Source organism: Tachypleus tridentatus, chromosome 6, assembly GCF_004210375.1.
Source record: "Tachypleus tridentatus isolate NWPU-2018 chromosome 6, ASM421037v1, whole genome shotgun sequence".
In the NCBI taxonomy this organism is placed as follows: Eukaryota; Metazoa; Arthropoda; class Merostomata; order Xiphosura; family Limulidae; genus Tachypleus; species Tachypleus tridentatus.
The window spans coordinates 117,199,808-117,221,851 of record NC_134830.1 but is presented as its reverse complement, the minus strand read 5'-3'; the positions used below and the strand labels follow the sequence as shown (position 1 = coordinate 117,221,851).

Here is a 22,044-nt window from a genome sequence, read left to right as displayed (position 1 = left end):
CATAATAACGCTCCCACGGCAGAAAGTGCGAGTATGTTTGGCAGCATTGCGCCCTACCAAAAGCCCTATCGAAAGCCGGCAAAGCATTAACAAATTAATTGGCCCGAAATGTGTGACTAGGATTACGTTTATCAAGGTTTTTGTCTTTTTTATCACTTTTCTCGTAATTTTCTCAATTTGGATTCAAAATCATAATTGTGTAAAAATAGCTCTTCAGACCTATCTCTTGTCTCCCATGGATCATTGTCCAAGAAGCCTTTCGTATAATAACCAAAACTCTTTAGATAGACTGGACAATGAGAGACAATAGATTCTTCCTTGCACAATAAGTGATTTGTGGGGTCAAAGAGTAGATGCTATTTTTACACGTCTATAATTCTGATGTTGAAATAGAGAAGTTAAAAGGAACCCAGTAAACAAAAACATTTGAATTTGAAATGTTTTATCACAATTTTTAGGCTTAGTGGTTTTTAATGCTTATATAGCTGTCGTGTAAACCAAGTTTTAGAAAGTATTACAATAAACATATATATGTATAACGTACAAGGGAATATTTTGTTTCCCGTTGTTAAACCCGACTGACAAATGTTGGGTAATTAGGGCCTAGCATGGCCAGGTGATTAATAGGCTCGACTCTCAGACTGAGGGTCATGGATTCAAATCCCCGTCCTACCAAGTATGCTTCCTCTTTCGGTCGTGAGGGCGTTAAAAATATAACAGCTATTTCCACTATTTCTTGGTAAAAGAGTAATTTAACAGTTGGCTGTGGGTAGTGATAATCAGCTGCTTTCCCTGTTATCTTTTACTGCTAAATTAGGGACTTCTAGCATAGATAACCCTTGTGTAGCTATGCGTGAAATTCAAACCAAAATTGGACACTGGCTTGCGGGAGACAAAAGATAGATTTGACTCCCAGTGTGATAGTGGTAAGTCTTTGTGCTTATAAAGCTATGATCCGAGGCTCGATTCTCCGCTGTGGACACAACAGATAGATCTGAAGACTTACTTTTTGCAAATCTCTAGTTTTAAATCTAGAATGAACAGAATAAGTGTGTAGGAAAAAACAACAATAACATCTTCAGTTAACGGGATTTCTACTACAAATTTTAGGGTTGTAGAGAGCTTGCTTTTGGTACAAAATAACTAGCTTAACAATATATTTTCTTGGTAAAGTGTTTAGAAAGATAACTCTATGTTGTGCTAAAGCCTTCCCAAATATAGGTGGCGCGACAAGCTCAACTTCAGAATCCACTATAACAATAAAATTAAAACCTCTTGTTCATTAATTAAATGAAACAGTTTATTGGACATTATTTATTTTCTGGTTTATTTTTATTCGAATTTTAAGCATATTTGTCATGTTTTTTAATTCTTTAAAAATTGAACAATTATAAATTTATTATTGTAATATAACGTCAATTAGATTCTATTACTAGATTATAAAAACAAACAGCAAATCGTTGTAGTTCTGTGTTTCCTTCGCCCATTTTAGTTTCTTTGCCAATTTCGTGGTATCAATAAAATTTTAACAAGATATCAGTACAACTCGAAGACAAAATTTTTCTAAACATCTGTGGTGCGCATGCTAAATTTGAATTATGGTGTAATCCGTGAAAGATCATACTTTAAAAAAAAAGGTTTTACTTTTTTAAATTTAGTGATTTCGGTCCAAAAAGTCTTTGACTTGTGGTAAAAAAACTAAAAATAAATCACACCGATCGGAACAACTAATACATATAAGAATAAAATCAAAGTAATTAATGGATTTCCTTGTATAAATTTACGGAGAGAACATTTGCACAAAACTAGTCGCGAGGTTATTCGTTCTTTGTAATGGACTTTTAGCGTATTTTTTAGCGTTGAAAATTGGAATCGATCGTCATATTATAACGATCCCATGATTGGTAAAGCAAGTATGTTCGAAGACGGCACTCAAAACTTCTTGTACTACGAGTCGAGGGTCATAACCACAAGACCGCTACGTCTGGCATAAAAATGCATCAGCTTCTAAATACATGTATTTAATATGAAGGTCAGAATTTAAGTTTATAATCTTAGTTTAAGTCACACAGTGGGACTTGTTTTCTACAATTTGTCTGCTGTCGCTATTTTCATATGATTAAACAAGCCGATAATGTAATGTTGAGTGAGTAATATTCATAAAATCCCCCCAAAAAAAACAACAGAAAAAACACGAATACGAACTGCAAATCCGAGATATAGTAATTTTAATCTTTCTTCTGATGCATAGTTGAATGATAAGTTACACAGCTTATAACAATTAAATTTTGGGTTCGACTCTCGCGAATGACACAGCACAGGTAATTTTAACTCCGTGAATTTCTACAAAGACCCTCAATGAAGAATGACAATACTAGCTACCACTTTGTTAAGTAACTAAATCATTTGGTTTGGTTGTTTTTAATTTCGCGCAAAGCTACACGAGGGCAATCTACGCTAGCCGTCCATAATTTAGCAGTATAAGACCAGAGGGAATACAGCTAGTCATCACCACCCACTGCTAACTCTTGTGCTACTCTCTTTTACCAGTGAATAGTGGGATTAACGGTGACATTATAATGCCCCCACAGCTGAAAGGGTGAACATATTTGATGTGACGGGGATTTGAACCTGCGACCATCAGATTACGAATCGAACTCCCATCTTCTCATACCCAATGTTTCATTTAACTGCCATATGGTTTAGCGATAAGTCTGAGGGCTTACTACACTAAAAATAGGGTTTCTATATCCGCGGTAGGCATAGTACAGGTAGCCCATAGTATAGCTTGAGCTTAACAACAGACAAACATATTCCACAATGTAGTTGTAATAAGATTATATTGGTAACTGAAATCACTTTTTTTCTTTCACTATCTTACCTTCAAATCTAGATTGTTTTTGTGAATACTTTTGTTGTTTTTATCAGTTTCTATCCTAAAGAAAAAATTATTTTGATATCACAAGATTCATAGTGATGTGTTTTTTTTTACGCTCGCTTTCTTTTCTCAGGTGGCCCGTCAGAGATACACTTGCTGACTAACAACGCTAAAATCGTAGGTTACATTCACCCCGGAGGGCTGAACATAGGTAGGTGTAGTTTTGCGATAAATAACAAATAAGAAGAAAAAGTAGGCCTCTGAAACCAATAACTTCTCCCTTACCCATATTTTGATTTCTTGCTGTTCCTATCCAGGGGCACCACTTGTTAGGGGCCAACAGGAGCGGTTGTTCCCTATTATGCTCGGAGTACCCAGTGGCAGTATCTGGAACATATTTTAAAACAGGCCGAATTAACACAAATGTTAAATTACGTTATAGCATAAAGACCCCAGCTGAATCGAGGGCGCAAACAAGGTCAGTCTCTTTAACCCCCCTCCATAAATGACTCTTTAATTCCTATTCCCAGAATATAATATCAAACTCAACTTCTCGTTCGCTCTGTCTCTATTTTTTCCCTGTAATTTAATGTTTGTATTTTAATACAATGAAATCGTATTCTGGTTTTAAATTCTTCACTAGTCCTCAATTTCTAATATCCCTTTGTTCCATCCATAATCTTCCTAAGTCATTGGTAAACACATAATGTTGAATTGTTCAATTCAAGGGATACATAGACTCGAGTAGATTTCGAAAACGAAATAACTGACCAATGGATTAAAAGCTAAACTCCCAGTGTTATAGCGGAAGTTAGGACTCCTCTTAACTCCTTTCTGTTTCACAGTGTGAGTTTTAAAATTTTATGCGTCGTTATCACAATTTCACATTCTTTACAGAATCAATAATATCTTCAGCAGGGACAGGGAAATCCGGTAATAAAACCTTCTATTACGTAAAATCCCTTAGGATAAACGTCATCGGTTGAGCAATTCGTTTTCTGACCTGCCGGCAAGCCAGGTTTTAGTGTAAGCAAGCACTGAATAACAATTACTTTCATAAAACGATACGCTTTGTCTTTTTGCATCACAGTTGGAAACGAATCAGAATTGGTGTGGAAGTTAGATTTAATTATGTTGCACGATTACATTTGAGAGATACAAATGACAAAAAAGTATATAAAAGTTATCAGAAAAACAAACAAACAGACCCAGTCATTGTGACCTTATCAAAATCTCGAGTAACTATTTTTAAACTGGGATAGAGATATGTCAAACTTTTGACAACAGTATTTCACCAGAGGAGTCACGCTTGTCCAGATGTATACAGATTAACCCGACTGAAAAGTAACAAAAAAGGTGAGATATTATTCAGGAATTCTCAAACAATGTATAAAACAAATGAAAAAGAACACTTATATAATGCCACCCTTCCAGTTGTTCAGTGGCAGGTCTGTAGGATTGCGACACTAAAATTTTGCAGATAAGCGCATTGTATAACTCTTTTGGCTTAACAACAATTAAAACAAATCTCTTGAACAGTAGCAGTAAGTAAAAAGAGCCATCTAGTAGCAGTTGATGAAGATTTCCAACTTCATTCATTAAAATGTTCAGCCAAGATAAACTTAATTACATACGTGCTTTAGCCCTTAGAATGTCGTGTGTGACGTAACTCAAGCATGCCATATATAAATATATATATATCTAAGTCAACTGTATACACGTTCAACAGACTGTTTTGTAAAGCTATTGTCAAAAAGTTGCATAACAGGGTTCTTTAGAAACTCAACAAATAAAAAAAATCCGGAGAACCTTTTTTTTTCTTTTGTCTACTATTTCCATCAGCAAATCTTTTTTTTCCATAAGGCTCGTGCATTAAAAAAAAAGCAGAATGTTAATTCTTAAGCCTTATCTTAAGTCATAATAAAACACTTCAAGTTCCGATAAACACTCTAAAGACTTGATCATATAAGTTTTCGACGTTGTTTTAAAAAAGTTTAATAGCTCTACAAATCATTCAAAAAAAGCTGTAAACTTCAGAAAATCAAATTATCTGATTTGGTTTAAATTTCGCGCAAAGCTACACGAGGACTATCTGCGCTAGTCGTCCCTAGTTTAACAGTGTAAGACGAGAGGGAAGGCAGCTAGTCATCACCATCCACCGCCAACACGTGGAGTACTCTTTTACCAAAGAATAGTGGGATTGACCGTCACATTATAACGTTCCCACGGTCGAAAGGGCGAGCATGTTTGGTGTGACGGAAATTCGAACCCGCAACCCTCAGATTACGAGCCGAGTGCCTTAACCACCTGGCCATGCCGTGGCCTTTAAATAATTCATAAAAGTGTATTTTGTTATAACTCCCAATCATTTATAATTATTGTATTAATAAATGGCTTCTCGTTATTCTGGTGAAATCGATAATAATAAAAACGTTTTAAAATATAAATTATAACAACAAAAAGATAATTTAAACTTCTTTTATATCAGTCCAGTGTGGTAATAAATTTTGTTTCTGAATGATCTATATTGATTCTAATTCATAATAATTTTTTTTTGCAAATAAAAAATTAGCGTTTACTTCAACTTTACTACGACACTTACGTGGGAATTTCTTCCCCTTTTGTCCCCCGCTGGTACAGCAGTAAGTCTACAGATTTACAACGCTAAAATGAGGAATTCGATTCTCCTCGGTGGACTCAGCAGATAGCCTGACGTGGCTTTGCTATAAGAAAATACGCATATACAACCCCCAACAAATATTAATGAAGCCCTCTGTTATTTACTTCCATCAAATATCACATGCACACCCTTCCTCTTTTGTTAAAATACATTTTATCTTTTCTACACTGTATCCTATACCTTGATTGCATTTTTTTGCCCTTTTATTTTAAACTAATTGGCTGAAATTCAAAACCGAAAAACAACCACAATTAAATACTGACCCTACGTAGAGTGTTTTGGTGCACATATTTGTATTTAAATGTTAAAGTTAACATAACTATCACGTTGTCTACTTAACAACTGTTACAGAGAATTTTCTTCTCAGCTAATTAAAATATATTTAATATTCTTATGCTTTTTTATTATCCTAAAATGCTTCTTTTACCACCTGCTGACTGTTATACTTATTACACACCCATAGCCTATTATAGTGCAATGAACGTATTGTGACGTCGCCAATTCCGGAATACAGGACTCGTATACAAGGCCAACACTTCGCGTCGTGCATCGAAGCTAACTAAATATTATAAACTCGAACACAGAAAAAAACAGTTTGTTAGACTTCACACACTGCATATATATATACACACTGTGAAACCTCGCTAAAGGAAGAGCTTCCAGCAAGGTTCACAGTATTAATCGTCAGTATGGCATTTCTACCTCGTCTTATGTGCACTTTTATAATTACACTATGATTCAAACAAACGGTTCAAGTCGAATCCGTTTGATTATACCCCGTCTAAACCGGTTGTGTTAATTATACGTCGACACGTGGAAATTCGTGCTTGGATGTGACATTATTTCACTAGCTAGATACAAATTAAAATTATTAACTTAATGACGATTTTTAACCCCAAGAAATTGATGTTATTTATCACAAAGTCACTCAGCATACTATAGTTCAGGGCAGTGTCTCGTGTCGCTCAGCACGCTGTAGTTGAGGGCAGTGTGTCATGTCGCTCAGCACGCTGTAGTTCAGAACTGTGGCAATAGTGCTAAAAAACCGACATTAAAAATTAAATATTTAAAAATGTCACATGCTTTTACAATCGAAATATTTGCAATTTTTAACAACGCTAGTGTTAACATGGCGTAAAAATTCCCTCATCACGCGAATTGATTCATCCATGAGAAAGTTACACGAAGGAATGTTGGAAAAAAGTGATTTTTTTTAAGAACGTAAAGAATCTAACGACACATATGTTCAGTGTTTAGTCGGCTAATAATCTCTTCATAATGAATAATTCGGGATTCATTAGGTTCAGGTCATATGTTATGAAGATAACTATGTGTGCAGTTCGACGACAGAGCCAGGTATATTACAACATAAAACGACGCAGTTAACACTTGTTAGTAACAAGAGAAGCAACTATGGAAGAGCACGTGCCGTACAAACATCTACTTATTGACACATGAATACAGTAAGTTTCCGAGAAATTTATGTTTTCCTACAAATATTCATTCCCTTCACTAGCAAGAAGTGACTAACCTTTTTCAACAAATTACACACACTAAAGTTGTTTAGATTCAGAATAATGTCTTATTCGTGAATAAGGACACTGCTAATTTTCGCTCTTCCTAAGACTCTTGCCAGACCTTACAAATATCTGACACAAATTACCATGAAAAAGTTAAGCATGCTTAACATGAATAGAAACAAAACAGAAGGTGACGCGCAACTACGAAGGCACTGAAAGACTGAGAAATGCTAAGTATAATCTACTCCAGTAGGGAAAGAGTGTGTTAAATTGTTCCATGAATCACCCTGCTCATCTTAAGTGCCCGGAGATAGTTTATTGATATTACTCTAAAGAAAATGTTAGTTTGCTGCCAGCAGTTTAACTACGTTCCTAGAGCGCACTTTACTGCTCTTTAACCAGAAAACCCATTCGAGCCACAAACAGATGCGAAAGCTCTAACGAACATTCCCAAGAAACAGTTTTTACTCTTCTTACATTTACCATCACGATACAATAGTGACTTTTATCTATGATCCCTATGTATTAACGGTTGTATTTTAGCAAGAATTGTCGAAATTTTGTAGCTGTATTATTATTGTAAAGCCTTTATCACTTTGTGTCCTTTTTATTTCTTTATTCTACCATTAAAATCGTTTTCTTTTTCTTATTACAAATTAATAAAGAATATTAATAACTATTGATATAAAGTAAAAATGATAACCGAGTTTCAATGAATTATATAGAAAAATATGAAAGAAATTTTATTCAAAATGCTACGGAAATAGGCTTAAGGGAATGATTCAGCCACGAGTAAGGTTTCATTTATATTACGTCTATGGCTGATGACAAACGTCCAGTATCTTTCTCCAGAATTTACGGTTTCGATAATCTAAATAAAATAACTGTATAAATAATAATAGACGGGAATAAAATTGGAAGTTTATGAACTTAAATGTTTCATATTTTCTTGAACTCACGATAAGAATCTTTATAACAAGTTTAGTTGCACGTAAGGTTAAACATAATTATGTATCTCACAACAATATTAATAAAGAAAGTGATGTTTCACAAAACTGTCAGTAAACATAATGATGTTTCACAACACTGTCAGTAAACATAATGATGTTTCGCAACACTGTCAGAAAACATAATGATGTTTCACAACACTGTTAGAACACATAATGATGTTTCACAACACCGTCAGTAAACATAATGATGTTTCACAACACTGTCAGAAAACATAATTATGTATGTCACAACAATATTAATAAAAAAAGTTATGTTTCACAACACTGTCAGTAAACATAATTATGTATGTCACAACAATATTAATAAAAAAAGTTATGTTTCACAACACTGTCAGTAAACATAATTATGTATGTCACAACACTATTGATAAAGAAAGTAATGTTTCATAACACTGTCAGTAAACATAATGATGTATTTTACAACACACTTAATAAAGAAAGCGATGTTTGGCAACACTGTCAGTAAACATAATTATGTATCTCACAACATTATTAATGAAGAAAATGAGGTTTCACAACACTGTCAGTAAACATAAGTATGTATGTCACAACACTATTAATAAAGAAAGTAATGTTTCACAACATTGTCAGTAAACATAATTATGTATGTCACAACACTATTAATAAAGAAAGTAATGTTTCACAACATTGTCAGTAAACATAATTATGTATGTCACAACACTATTGATAAAGAAAGTAATGTTTCATAACACTGTCAGTAAACATAATGATGTATTTTACAACACACTTAATAAAGAAAGCGATGTTTGGCAACACTGTCAGTAAACATAATTATGTATCTCACAACATTATTAATGAAGAAAATGAGGTTTCACAACACTGTCAGTAAACATAAGTATGTATGTCACAACACTATTAATAAAGAAAGTAATGTTTCACAACATTGTCAGTAAACATAATTATGTATGTCACAACACTATTAATAAAGAAAGTAATGTTTCACAACATTGTCAGTAAACATAATAATGTGTGTCACAACACTATTAATAAATAAGGTGATGTATTTCAGAAACGTGTTGTTTTTTCTGTAAACATTTTAGTGAAGATGTTAATTGGTAGAGATATCTTCAGGCCTGGCATGGCCGATTGGTTAAGGCACTCGAATCGTAATCTGAGGGTCGCTGGTTCAAATCCCGATCACACCAAACATACTTACCCTTTCAGCCCTGGGGGCGTTATAATATAATGGTCAATCCCCCCTATTCGTTAGTAAATGAGTAGTCCAAGAGTGGAGGGTGGGTGGTGATAACTAGCTGCCTTCCCTCTAGTCTTACACTGCAAAATTAGGGACGGCTAGCACAGATGGCCCTCGGGTAACTTTGCGCGAAATTCAAAAAAGAAACATAATTAAATCAAAATTTTAGCATTAAGTGTGAATTATGTTTGTCTCACTAATTTCGAGTACCATTGGACGACTGTACACATATTTTTGGCATACTTATTTCTAATATATATATATATATAAACAATATGTTTTACTGTCTTTTAAACTAATTGTTCTCTTGGCTCAATCTTATAAAATGCCAAAACATCCCGGTTATTTGATGGAAGTAAAACAACAGAGGGCTTCATTAATATTTGTTGGGGGTTATATATATGTGTGTATTTTCTTATAGCAAAGACACATCGGGCTATCTGCTGAGTTCACCGAGAGGAATCGAATCCTTGATTTTAGCGTTGTAAGTCAGTAGACATACCGCTGTACCAGCGGGGTACAATGTTGGGGTAAAGAGCTCTTATAACGCACCACAGCTTAAATTACAAAGCGTGTCAAGTAGCATCATATCTTATACCACAAAATCTCAGAACCCTGATGTGGAGTCAGAATAAAAAACAAACAATAAAACGACACAGTCCTGGTGCTTTAAACAGGGAAAAGGGGTGATACGTTCTAAATTTATCTAAATAGTTAAGAGGAATTGTAATTTTCCTTTAATAATAATTAGAACCAACGAACATGGTTCGGAAGTAATTTACAATATTAAAATAAAACACTAGATCTATGCGAATAATAAACGCTTCGAGATACGAGAAAAGTTTACTAACGTTGAATTTGCTTCAAAACTAAACAAATTAAAACAAAGCTTAAGTAATGAATCTGAAATAGTCCGTATTAAAGTATGAAGTTAAAGACAATTCCATTGAAAGATATATGACATAGAAACTACGTACATTTCAGCTGTATGGTTAGACGGTAAAAGACGACACGAATGTAATTAAATACATTTAATTATATGGATATTATTAAAAAACGAACAGAAATATAAATTGTAAACATTCCAGCTGAATAAGTTATAAAACAAACAGATCAGTGGATATAATTCAAATATTTGATCTATAGCGACCTCTGGAGGAAATGCGTTTTCGAAAAAAATGAGAAACAAAACTAAACTCTACTTACTTAATTGTATTGATTACAAAATTTCAATTTGAAATAAGATTACGGATTCGTTTCTTCTAGCGCATAGCTACGTTAAACTGTATGTTGTGTACACCCGCGGGGAATTGAATCTCGAATTTTAGCGTTATAAGTCAGTAGACTTACTGCTGACTCAACTGAATTAAAAGGACATTAATGAACGGTGGGAATATATTGAAAGATATTTTTACATACCCGATACATGTTGGATACATTTCAGCTTTATGAATGCTAAAGAACTGTATAAATGTAAAACACGATTTAAATTATATAAAGTTTCAATTCTTAATTTCTAAGATCGTATTTTAGTTGCTAAAGAGATGTACCTCGAAAAGTGTATTTAATAGTAACTAAGAAAATGACGCCTGCTTTAGGAGACAGTTTATAAACATTATTTTAGTGCCGTTAGAGACAAGTATTAAGTAAGAAAGTTATAGTTGGGAAACGTGAATGTTCGAAGATAATCAAATCACTAAAGTCAAGCAATTTATACATATATTACATTTTAAGATTTTGAAAGAAAAATGCTTACCAGTAGCACAGCGACATGTCTGCGGAGTTACGACGCTAGAGACCGTGTTTCGATACTCGTGGTGGGTAGAGAGAGCACAAATAGCCCATTGTGTAAGTTTGTTTTTAATTACAATCAAATATAAAACAATCAAGAAAAAGCTTTTGATATAATATACATCTGCATTGTTCCGGTGTATTGTTGTTTACTCACTAACTATAAGGTCTAACACAGAAAATCCAGACAAAAGCTTTCGATATAAAATATATATGCATTATTTCAGTATAAAGTTTTCTCCACTTCTAATTGTAAGGCTTAACACCAGAAGGAGCTTTGAGAATAATGTATCTGGATTATTATAGTAACTTGTTGTTTACTTTTATCTATAAGTCTTAATTCATTGAGCAGATGTTATCCCATTTATCTAAATTTTAACAGCCACCGTTTGCTTGAGTATAATTACAATAGTCTGCGGACTTACAATGCTAAAAACCGGGTTTCGATACCCGTGGTGGGCAGAGCACAGATAGCCTTAATTCAAAACAACAAAACAACAACAATAATTACAGCATTAATTATGTTAAAATGATGCACTTAAAAAGGTAGTTGTATTTACTGAAAACATTTCCTTGTAGTTTTGTTTATTCTTTAATATCAAGGTCACAGACTATTTTCAGTTTTTAAATATTTTGAAATATTCCATTACAGTACTGAGTTAATGTTTGGTGAAAAACCTTCTGAACCTAGTTATGATCAGGTAAAAGTCATGTTAAAAAAAAAAAAAAGGCAGTCAAGTTTCAGAGAGTTTTAAACCACGAGTCTTTCTGACCATAACGTTTATCTGATAAAGACCCGATTCTTTGGGACTAAACGTCGAAATAACTAAGTTCATAACTTGCAATTATCGAATGTTTAAACTGATTAAAATATGTGCTCCACGTGTTCGTTTTCACATATTAACGAAACTTCTTCAGATGTTTTAATTGTGGTGAGAAACTCTAACAATTAACTTATTTCAAATGATTCTACGCAGAGTAACTACGTTTAAAAACCTGGTTCACAAGATAAACCTTTGACTTTGTTATTTTGACAGATGTCACAACTATCCAGCATTGACTCACCTTCCACAACTGCTGTTCAGAAAGAACAATCACATTTCTTTAACAGTCCGAAACACGAGAGGGAAAATAAAAAAGTTCTATATATTATCTACTCAACTTCGTCTCTTAATGTGATTGGGTGGTGACTTTTGTCGGCACGTGCTCAGAATCGTCTTGAAGAACGTTCTACACCTGGAACAACAATACATTTGTAAGTTCACGTTGCTAAAACGAGAAAATACTGGTTAGTAGAATTAGAATTAATAGCCTTAGTCTGTGAGGCAACTTTATTAAGCAAGAACAGACGATTAGAACAGTTGAAATTATCAAGAGACTTAATCAAATCTTATTTTAAACAAAGTAAAATAGTCTTTATTCCGAAGGACATCATGTTTGTTTGTTTCTTTTTGAATTTCGCACAAAGCTACACGAGGGGTAATTACACTAGCCGTCCCTATTTTAGCAATGCAAGACTAGAGAGAAGGCAACTAGTCATCACCACCCACCGCCAACTCTTGGGCTACTCTTTTACCAACGAATAGTGGGATTAACCGTCACATTATAACGCCCCCACGGCTGAAAGGGCAAGCACGTTTGGTGTGAGGGGGATTTGAACCTGCCACCCTCATATTTCGAGTCGAATGCGTTAACCATCTGGCCATACCGGGCCGTTTATATGTATCTCTATTGGTATAGAAGGACTTTTTTTGCAGCTTTAAACGTAATTTCCGTACCTATAATGTAAAGAGAAAATTCTTTATTTTTGTTTCGAGTATCTTGTGTTGATTTCGTTTATCGATTCACGTTATTTTCGAGGTTAAAAGTGCGTATAACAATAAATTAGTTTCGTTCTTAACACCTCCCTCCAAAAAAGGTGTTTATTTGTACGTCAATAACAAACAACCCCATCACTACCACACTTCCATAATAAACAACCTCATTATTACCACACTTCGATAACAAACAACCCCATTACTACCATACTTCGATAACAAACAATCCCATCACTACCACACTTCCATAACAAACAACCCCATTACTACCACACTTCCATAACAAACAATCCCATCACTACCATACTTCGATAACAATGAACCACATCACTACCAAACTTCGATAAGAAACAACCCCATCACTACCACACTTCCATAACAAACAACCCCATCACTACCATACTTCGATGACAAACAACACCATTACCACGATACTTCGATAACAAACAACCCCATCACTACCATACTTCGATAAAAAACAACCCAATCACGACCATTTTGCATTACTGCACGGTTAGAACATATTTTATTGTTTTTTGAATACCTACACCAAACTATCACTAATTTTAATTGATAGACTAAAAGAGAAAAAGCGATCATATAACCAACAGCACACACCACCAACTCATTGTCTTTTATCTCACCGAATGGTCACATTTTCTACACATACGGAAACAAAGTGAAGTGTTACGAAAACTGAGCTCGAAAACTCTTTCTGCATTTTCTTAGCATCTCCAAACCACACGTGTTAGGTCTTACAGTTAGAAATGGAGAAATCATTATATTGGAATAATGCAGATATATATCATATCGAAAACTCTTTCTGGATTTTCTTAGCATCTCCAAACCACACGTGTTAGGTCTTACAGTTAGAAATGGAGAAATCATTATATTGGAATAATGCAGATATATATCATATCGAAAACTCTTTCTGGATTTTCTTAGCATCTCCAAACCACACGTGTTAGGTCTTACAGTTAGAAATGGAGAAATCATTATATTGGAATAATGCAGATATATATCATATCGAAAGCTCTTTCTGGATTGTTTTACATTTGATTGTAATTAAGGACAAAGTTACACAATGAGCTATCCGTACTCGCCCACCACGGATATTGAAACCCGAATTTTAGCGTTGTAAGTCAGCAAACATATCGTTAAGACTCGTGAGGCTCGGGAAATCCACTTGAAGTTAGCCTGAAGATGACCTAAGAAGGTGAAAACGTTCTTCTTTGCTTTATTAGTAAAAAGTCTTAATACTCATACCAGGCCCGGCATGGCCAGGTGGTTAAGGTGCTCGACTCATAATCTAAGGGTCGTGGGTTCGAATCCCTATGACGCCAAACATGCTCGTTCTTTCAGCCGTGGGGGCGTTATAATGTAACGGTCAATCCCACTATCTCTTGGTAAAAGAGTAACACAATAGTTGGCGGTGGGTGATGATGACTGGCTGCATTTCTTCTAGTCTTACCCTGCTAAATTGGGAACGGCTAGCGCTGATAGCCCTCGTGTATCTTTGAGCGAAATTAAAAAACAACAACATACAAACAACACTTATACCAGCCGTTCTGAGATTCATATTCTTGAAACACTGAAGGGGCCGTCTACTATGACAAAAGAAAAACGCGTCGAATTTGTCATAAGTTTTTGCTAAAATGTATCGTGAAGTTTTAGAATGTGTATCGCTTACAGTGAGTTATTTCGTATGTGTGTTAGTCGCCCCAAAGTGTTTCAGAACAAACGTCCAACGTTTAATAAATCATAATACTTGTTCGTAGAAAAAAGAAAGGAAAAACAGAACTCGCTTCCTGCTTGTTATGTAAATGCCACCTAATTTGCATCTTATGTCAAACAAAATGATGAAAAGAAAGACCTGTAGAGATTTAATCTTTATTATTGTAAGCCACGGAACTTTTTTATTGTTGTTGTATTATTTATTACTCAAAGGAAAACGCTGACTTAAAAAATAACATATTCAGTACGCGGTTCATGCTAGGTTTCCACTGAACAATACAGTATCTACCCTTCTAATTCCTGTAATATAGAAAGAAAACTGACATATACACCAGATTAAAATGTTATTATTTTCCAACCGGATCATTGCTACCAGCTATATATGCCTCATCTCTGTCTTCTCTTCAAACACGAACAACTCGTGTTGAAACTAATCACGCAGATGAGTAGGTTAAAAAAAACAACTGCAGTGAAGCCTACGGACAAAGAGACGTATACGTTACTCTTTGGTAGATAGATAGACGGACAGACAAACAGACAGATAGATTGACAGCACGACGAAGTCTCGCAAGGAAGCTTACGTTCTTTACCTATTCAGTGTATAATGTCAAACTTTACAATGGAGTTGGCGAGCTGAGCTCTTCACGTGGATATTTCCGGAACCGACCAACAGCGATGATCAATTTCTATGCCAACAGTTGCTATCATGTCAGTAACTCCGAATATGAGGAACACCACAATAGTCTTGACGAAACCGCAATAATATAGTCAGTACGATCACTTGTGACCGCGCAGCCCCAACAAGCAGTTCACAGAGACGTTTTTATTTGCACCAATTCCGCCTGCTTCTTGATTAACGAGCAGAAATTCAATTAGGCACATGCAAAAATCGTCGACTCAGGCCATCTCCATCTGATGAGCGCTGCGTTTAATTCGCGGACTTAATTAGGCGCAAAGACAGCGCGTGCCCTTTGCCTTTGTGCAGTAGTTTACATGGTACGCAGCTAACCTATTACTTCCGCTCGAGCAAATTGGTGAAGCGTGAGTTTCTTTCGTAGCGGTCAAATCTGGTATTGTGACAACCGACCAAGATAGATTCTAAATCGTAATTAGGTTACAGTGAAAAAGAGCCTCTGTAGAAAAAAAAGAGGGTGTGTGTGTGTGTGTTACCAGCTTCAAATAGCGTTAGTGAATTAAATTACATGTCAAAACTGATATATATATATATAATATATTTGCACACAGACACACACACATGCATATATATATACTTGTTTTTTATGGATAATTTTGTCTTTCTACGGTAATAATTGCAGGAGTGAATATATTCTGTCATTACCTGCCAACATTTTAGGTTTGTTTGATGTGTCCACCACTTGTATTCAAACCCGAATTTTAGCGTTATAAGTCATCAGATATACCCCTGAGACACTGGAGAGCACATTATACAATTCACGTCATTGAATACAAAAACCGCGCTTACTATGAGGCCATGAGCGCGTTATAAGAGTAAAGGTCAATCCCACTATTCAACCAAAGAGGAGTACAGTTACAGTTGGTGATGATGTTGCTGCCTTTATTCTGGCCTGTTATGTTTGACTGTGCCCTGGTAGCCCTCGTGTAATTTTGTGTCAAAAATAACAGCCTGCACGAAAATAATCATACCGTATTGGAAAAACAAAATTGGCTACAACTGAATACGTAAATCAATAAAGTATAGCGAGATGTCAACTTTAAGATATTTTAATGTAATTATCTTTAATATTATGACTAATTTAGAAACTGTTACACACAAATTGTTTATTCTCATTAATTTAAAAGTTTAATTAATTTTAAAATTAGGAATTTTTAGAGAGTGTGTGTTTGTTTGTTTCTTATAGCAAAGCCATATAGGGCTATCTGCTCAGCCCACCGAGGGGAATCAAACCGCTGATTTTAGCGTTGTAAATCCGGAGACATACCGCTGTACTAGCGGGGGGCATGTTTAGAGAGATTGTTGGATAAAAACCGAAACAAAAGCATGCTACTAACCCTATAAACAATATATGCACTATTTTTAGATCTCTTTCACTAAACGTCTTTTCCTATTAATAACACGAAAAAGATAAAAAAAATGAACATTCTGTTTCTCAACTCTTATCAGTTCTTTCCGTTACATTACTTCTGCAGTCGTTTGTTAGGCCTAGTTGTATAAAACATTTTTTTATAAGAACCCCTTTCGCTATTCTTCTAACTGGTTCTCTGTCCTTTTCACCTTCAGTTTCTTGTCTGCGAGGTAATTTCTTTATTGGCAGGAAATTTATCACTCGTATTACTTCTAATATAGGCAAAAAAAAAAAAAAAAAGAGAGAGAAAGCTTTCTGAATGAACAGGAATCAGACGATTTAGAGACCTCCAAGTCTTATCTGTCGCGGTCGGAGATCGAGTAAGACCTTCTACCAACAAAACCACGTACTGCTTTTCACCGTCCTTTTCGCCAGTTTCTTTTAACTTGCCAAATCAGTCAAGCCTAAACTGAAAGATTAGCTCACTCTTCAGTCCCATCCAATGTTGGGCTTTCTAAACCTCGCACAAAATGAATGTTCTTAATCTAACAATAAAAAGGATATTTTATTGTCTGGTATATTCAAGAAATCATATTTGGCCTCGTAGAGTTTCTCAAGATAGAAAGTGATAAAAAGAGTGTATGTAAAGACGTATCACCACGCTAGTAGAACTTTTCCAAAGATAAAATTATTAATTCTTAAAGCTCTTTCAAAGTCCTAAGTTTTTAATACTCGCGCATTCGTAATTACGTAAAAGGAAAGTTTCATATCGTGCACATAACAAAACGAACGTCGTGTAAAGTGGCAGAACATTCGTATACATACGTATTTAACTTTTATTATTCAATTTTGTTATCACCAACAACTGATTATGTATGATGCGTTTAGAAACAACAGTTGCCGGATAGGGCAAAATCACTAGTAAATGTACAATTTTGAATAAACCAGAAACGACAGCGATTGGTTTTGAAAATGTTTTCAAGAGACGTAACTGTATAATATTTTAAAATTAAAATATACCATAGGAGTCGCTTTCTAAATACATAATGTAAAGAATTTACTATTACTTATTTATTTTAATACCAATGTTTGTTTTAGTTAACTTATATTGTTAAATGAGTACCGCGTAATTCCGCCTATTCCCTAAATTTGTAGAAGATTCTCGAGTGTAAGAATCAACAATATAAGTTTTACGAAAGCACTGGCGTATCTTCAAATATTGTTGCCACCTGAAATTTCGAGAACCTCGCCTGAAGTTTATAAATCGACGCACCGGCAAACAGTTTTTATATTGTTGGTCTGCTACTGTTGGTATACTATAAACCTGAGAGGTCATAACTGTTATAAACGCTTATTAATCGGGAAACTACAGATATTTGACTAGGAACGTTTATAGATTTCGAACATAGCAAACCGTTTAACTTCAGTGGATTAGCATCGGACGTTAGTATTTCTACAGTATTTTATGGAAACATTAGATAATTTTAGTAGTGAAAAAACGATTATTAGAGCTAGCTAGTTACCCCTTAAATGAACTGTACCGATATCAACTCGAAATGAATTCGCTTATCGTGAACGATCGATAAAATATTCAGTTCCAGACCACATAGAAGACTCGATATTGTTTGTAAGTTTGTAAAACTTTTATACATAAACCATTATTTGTAATAAGCGTTATTATAAATTATTATACCAACAATGGGAACACGTGAAGTTTTATTTTATTTTTAAATAATGCATTTGTCGGTAAGGATTAGAAATTTCCAATTGCGTGAACAAACAAAGTCAATAGTTCAAAGTTTCAGAAGGGCTGTCTGCACTAGCTGTCCACAATTTAGCAGTGATAAAGTAGAGGGAAAGCAATTAGCCAACAACACCAACCACCAACTTTTGGGTTGCTCTTTTACGAACAAATAGTAGAAATGATTGTAAATTAGAATGCCCCCACAGGCTGAAAGGGTGATCATAACTACGATTCGAACACGCGATACTCAGATTGCGAGTCGAGTACCCTAACCACCAGTGCTAGGTCTGTAATTATAAAGATAGAAATGGAAAGCTATCGAATGTCATTTCGAATTATATAGAAGTTTCCACTCATATCATATACATTTTGATATAACATAAAACTACCAATGACATATAAATGTCTACAATATATTTTAGATCATCCCTTGAGATTAATGAATGAGAGCTATAAAATTAAAGTTCTATAAGGGGCAAAACATGTAGGGAAAGCACCACCTTTAATTAAACTAGCATGTAAAGTATACAGAAGTAGTGTCTTTTGTAGTTAGTTATCTGTTTTTTGGCCTATAGTGATCTTATCAGATTGGCTTAAATTTTGCGCATAGCTACTCGAGGGTTATCTGCGCTAGCCGTCCCTAATTTAGCAGTGTAAGACTAGAGGAAAGGCAACTAGTCATCATCAACCACCGCCAACTCTTGAGTTACTCTTTTACCAACACATATTGGGCTTGACCGTCACTTTATATTGTTCCCACGGCTGAAAGGGCGAGCATGTTTGGTGTGACAGGGATTCGAACCCGCAACCCTCGGATTATGAATAGAGTGCCTTAATCATCTGGCCATGCCGGGTCAATGGCTTTATCGGTTGAACATCGGTATAAATACGATATTCTATAGGCCTATTTCACAAATATCAAATTTGTACTTATCATAACTTGTACTTTATATTTGAATGCACAAACCTTACAAAATGTTAACCCAATCAAGACCACTTCTGTTGCTCTGCAATTAAATGACCTTCTCAAGGTAATAGAATTTTGAACAAATCTGATGGCCGTGCTAGACGTTTCAATGGATGCGAGGTTAAAGCTATTCCACAAGAGTGGGATACCAACCAAACATTTCGAGTATAAAAAACACTTTGAGCCAAATGATTTGATGAGAAATGGTAAAATGATTAACTTATTTAATATGAAAAAAAAAAAGATTTATTGAGCCCGGTATAGCCAGCTGGTTAAGATACTCGACTTGTAATCTGAGGGTCGCGGGTTCGAATCCCCGTCTCACAAACATGCTTGCCCATTAAACCGTGGGGGGCGTTATAAATGACGGTCAATCCAATTATTCGTTGGTAAAAGAGTAGCCCAAGAGTTGGTGGTGGGTGGTGATGACTAGCTGCCTTCCTCATGGTCTTACACTGCTAAATTAGGGACGGCTAGCGCAGATGACTGTCGTGTAGCTTTGCGTGAAATTTAAGAACAAACAAACCAGATCAACTGACATTTTCTAAGCCCTGGGGGGAGACGTATTGGTAATAATATTCTTGGCTTCCTACTCAACAGAAAACTGATACAGGTACAATAAGTGTGTATAAAAAAACAAACAAATAAGTTCACATAAAGATTGCTGTCTGAGATAAGACGTAGTCTAAATAGCTTCCTACACACGTACATGCGTTACTTTTTTAATTATGTAAATATTTATGAAATAAATCTATTATATTAGTTTAACTAAATTCTAATTTATTTGCAGTTTCTAGGCACTAGGTGGACAGTTTCTTTTATCTATGACATTTCACAAATATTATGCGCATACGCTCCACTATTTCCTTCCTATGGCTCAACGGTAAGTCTGAGGGCTTCTGTTTTTAATCGGGTTTTGCTACCATTAATGGGCACAACACTGGTAGCCCATCGGAAAGCTTCGTCTAATAACAGATCAACAAAACTCATGTATGTCTATCGTTACAATAACCCCAGAATAATCATAATAAATTAGTTCTGGAAGGTATGTGAAACTATCCAAACGTATAACATGAGACTGGGAGAACGTTTTCACGTGAACCCTAAAGAATCGTGTTACAATGGCAGGAATTATATCCATCTCAAGTTGTTTTACAAACAAATTTCATCCACAAGCTTAAATTTCGAAACAAGATGATTAGGCCTTACTGCAAATCATAATTAAAAAAAAATTGCAGTTCTGGTTTTAACAAACGAGTTTTTATAAGAAGGTTGTTTATTTGGAATCAAACACAAAACTAAACAGGTCTAGGTTCTGTCTACCACAGTTATCGAAACCCGGTTTTAGGGAATGCGAGTCTGCAGACATGCCGCTATGCCAGTGGAGAGCCTTTTTATAAGAAGAAAAAAGATTGATGTAAGAATCATCTTCGTATAATAAATGTTTTGGACGATGGACAGCACAGAAAACAACAAATAGAACTACAGCCTCTTAAGCTTAATTTAGAACACGTAACAGAAATATTTTACTGGAAATATGACAATGTAAAAGAAACATTTTACTGCAGATATGATGATGTAACAAAAACGTTTTCCTGGAGATATGATGATGTAACAAAAATATTTTCTTGGATATATGACAAAGTAATAGAAACATTTTACTGAAAATATAACGATGCAACAGAAATATTTTACTGGAGATATGATAGCGTAACAAGAAAGTTTTACTGGAAATATGACGATGCGACAGAAAAATTTTACCTGAGATATGACGATGTAAGGAAACAATTTACTGGAAATATGGTTATGTAAAAGAAACATTTGACTGGAAATATTATGATATAACAGAAACATATTGTTTAAAATATGATGATATAACAGGAACATTTTACTAGAGATACGATGATATAACAAAAACGTTTTACTAGAAATATGACGGTGTAACAAAAATATTTTACTGGAGATATGATGATGTAACAGAAAAGTTTTATTCAAAATATGATGATGTAAAAGAAATACGATAATGTAATAGAAACATTTTACTGGAGATATGATGAAGTAACAGAAACATTTTACTGGAGATATGCTAATGTAATGGAAACGTTTTACTGGAAATACGATGTTGTAAAAGAAACATTTTACTGGAAATATGATGATGTAAAAGAAACATTTTACTAGCGATATGATGATGTAACAGAAATATTTTACTGGAAATATGATGTTATAAAAGAAACATTTTGCTGGAAATATGACGATTTAACAGAAACAATTTACTGGGGATGTGATGATGTAACAAAAACGTTTTACTGCGGATATGAAGGTGTAACAAAAATATTTTCCTTGAGATATGATAATATAACAGAAACATCTTACTGGAAATATGATGTCGTAAAAGAAGTATTTTACTAGAAATATGATGATGTACTAGAAACATTTTACTGGAGATATGATAATGTAATAGAAACATTTCACTGGAAATATGATTATATAATAGAAACATTTTACTGGAGATATGATGATGAAACAGAAAAATTTTACTGGAAATATGATTATATAATAGAAACATTTTACTGGAGATATGATGATGAAACAGAAAAATTTTACTGGAAATATGATGTTATAAAAGAAACATTTTGCTGGAA

At 34.6% G+C, this 22,044-nt stretch overlaps 1 long non-coding RNA gene across 1 annotated transcript in view; it reads left to right on the top strand.

The window, feature by feature from the left end:
- LOC143253398 (uncharacterized) overlaps positions 1-22,044 on the top strand; it is a 270,323-nt gene that overhangs the window by 37,546 nt on the left and 210,733 nt on the right. Inside the window, exon 2 of the long non-coding RNA XR_013029562.1 lies at positions 3,012-3,089. This is a non-coding gene — a long non-coding RNA (uncharacterized LOC143253398). The remainder of the gene's footprint in view (positions 1-3,011; positions 3,090-22,044) is intronic.